Source organism: Cyprinodon tularosa, unplaced genomic scaffold, assembly GCF_016077235.1.
Source record: "Cyprinodon tularosa strain WSP-4 unplaced genomic scaffold, ASM1607723v1 ctg7, whole genome shotgun sequence".
NCBI classification, from domain to species: Eukaryota; Metazoa; Chordata; class Actinopteri; order Cyprinodontiformes; family Cyprinodontidae; genus Cyprinodon; species Cyprinodon tularosa.
In genome coordinates this window covers 3,496,437-3,499,290 of record NW_024039451.1, presented here as the reverse complement: position 1 = coordinate 3,499,290, position 2,854 = coordinate 3,496,437, and the positions used below count along the sequence as shown (strand labels likewise).

The 2,854-nt window shown below is 38.1% G+C and overlaps 1 long non-coding RNA gene across 1 annotated transcript; it reads right to left on the bottom strand.

The window, feature by feature from the left end:
• Nucleotides 1-678: 678 nt before the first annotated feature.
• Nucleotides 679-1,524, bottom strand: LOC119772002. Its single transcript, XR_005279209.1, has 2 exons — nt 1,427-1,524; nt 679-939 (listed from the first exon to the last, which is right to left on the bottom strand). It is a non-coding gene; the product is annotated as an uncharacterized LOC119772002 (long non-coding RNA).
• Nucleotides 1,525-2,854: the final 1,330 nt, after the last annotated feature.

Below are 2,854 nucleotides of genomic sequence, written 5' to 3'. Positions count from 1 at the left end.
TAATAATTTAATAACAGCAACACATAACCTGAACTTGTTAAAAAAAAAAAAACACCAAAAATAATAATGTCTGTCCACCATCCTCTCCAATAAATGAAATAATCTGTCCATCCTTTCCCGCTTCCCTCTGCCATCTGATATCCTCCCTGATTAAATCCACCAACTCGTATCTCCTTCTTCTCTTGCTCCTTTCCCTCCTCTCTCCTGGCCTCTCATCCTCATTCTCTTCCTCATCGTCAACCTGTTGCTGCTCAGCCTCTGCAGCACCTGGCCCTGCTATGTCCTCAGGGATGGAGGCAATTAGGACAGGTGGGGCATTAGGGGGCCTCTGTCCTAATACCTCATCCATGAGGACAAACCAGGACCAGGTGGCAGCAGTAGGCTTCCCACTGACCCCCTGTTTTCTGTAGTGTTTCTTTAAAGCTAGAAAAAAGGAAGGTTTCATGATTTGGATGGATTAATGAAATTCTACAGAAAAAGACTTTGGAATGGTAACCTGGAGATTACTTTTTTAAGCTTACTCAAAATTAACATGAATATAATAAATGTAAGATGTAATTTCCCTACACACACACACACACACACACACACACATACATATATATATATATATATATATATATATATGTATGTGTGTGTACATTATCCAAACCTGAACATACTTTGTATTTTTTTTTAAAGTTGTCCCACACAAGGATCACTTCTATCACAAATATGAGATTTACAAAAAGCGGCATCTGGGCATCATTTGATGTGATCAAATTATTATATATTTGTACGTTGGTGTTTGAACAGGACTTATTTTAACTTGTGTGACTTTTACATAGAAATGCAACATGTAGATGGAATTCTGCCTCAACTCTTCGCTCCATCCGACTGCAGCAGTATTTTTGGCCCCGATGATGAAGTGGTCATTTTATCCACTCCTCTGTCTGCTCCCTGGAACAAAATGACATGTAAAGCATATTTCTGTTATGTCAACAGGCAAAATGACTGTTCTGTATAATTACACTGGTATTGTTCTTCAAGTGAATTATATTTTAAACCTTATTATACTGTACTGTAAATTAACTATACATTATTGAGTATTAAAACAAAACGTTTGCAGTATTAACAGCCCAGTACAGCTGGACTAATGTTATTTCTTCAGCTGCATTAAGCTTTAAAAGTTCTAATACTTTGTAATAAACTGTTTGAGAATAAATAGATCTGATTGGAGAGGGATACGGCAATCAGTACAGTAAGATGTAGGTTAAAAAAAAATAGTGACATTTGTATGAAGGCTTTTAATTGTTGATGAACATCACGTATCAACAGGTTAGCTTTAAGCTTTAGCTTTAGCTGGTCCTACACATCCCGGTGGCTCTGTTACCGTCATGTATTTTAATAGATGTTCATTTAAAAAAAGCAAAAACAAACTACTTACATTTAAAGGTGTTCTCCGCTCTACTGCCGGGGCTGCTGCTGCTTTCGGTTGTCCGTAACTTCAAGAAAATCCGACTTTCTTCTTCTTTTTCTTCAACTACTAAAAAAAAAAAAAAAAAAGCCAGGAAGTGCTCCAAAGGCGTCCTCCCAAGTACGCAGCCTGTGATTGGTTGGCCTATAGAACCCCCCCCCCATTTGCTCTCACATCTTCAAACACAAGATCGTTTTGGCACAAATATCTCGCAAGGAATGTGACAAAAGTCAAAGCGCGGTGTCAACGTGCTGTGTCTCGCGAGAGCGCGTTTGTGTTCTTGAAGCAGCAGATTCAAGAAGCTGTAATGGCTAAATTGAGGTTGTAATGCAAGATTAACATATGCAAAAAAATAATAATTACAAATAAACTATCAATAATCATTTGTCAACTGTAATTTTATTTGTGTAAAACTATATGAACACACCAGTAAATAGTTTTTTTGTGCATTCACATTTAAATCAGATTTGAGTGAAAATCCTCTTCAGGTGAAGATTGGACTGACAAGTGTAATTTTTTTTTACATGGTCTTGCCTGATATTTCTTTTAGTGCAACTTCAAATTCAGTTTGTGTGTGTGCGGTTTTCCTTTACAGCATCACATTTTGGCATACAAGTTCAGACTTTTGTGGTACAAATTCTCACATTGCATTCTCAAGTTTTCACATTAAATTCACAAGTGCGTTCATTTTGGCACATATTTACCTTCATACTTTTGGGACTTCCGAGTTTTTGTTTCGCACGTTTTGCTCTGTTAGTCTTATCTGCTCTGGACTGATTCCTGGATTCTGCCAGCTTACAAAACTTGGACCTGCCTTCTGACCTCGGCTTGGATTCTCTTCTGGTACCTCCTCAGCTCTCCTGGTTCCCAGTTCAGACTGAACTGGGAACCAGGTTAGTGACCTACACTCATAGTTGTGGCCTGTCTTTTTTTCCAAAGTTACTAACCTGAGTTTCTATCTTTCCCAGATAATCCAATGAGCCTGCTGCAGCTGATGTGCAGCCGTGCTTCTGTTTATATAAATAAACCCTTTGAACTTTCCCACTGTCCGTCTTGCCTTGAATATTGGGTCCAACTTTCTGAGATCATTACAAAATTGGTAGTTAAGAGCACTGAATAGCTCAAATTGTGGAGGATTTTTTTTCTTAAACAATTAAATAGTCCCTCACCAATACATGTTAACAAAGTCAAGTAAACACAGTCATTTTACCTGAAGATGAGGAAAATCAAACCTCAATGCTTTCAGTTGTTGGGTTGGCATTAACTGATCTTCATCGTGCCTCAATCACACTGAACTGCCAGCAAGGGGAATCATATTAAACTGAACATTAGTTTTACTTTATTCCTTGCCGGCATCTGTCGTTTCAAGATGACAGACTGCCGCTCTGCCTTTTTTTT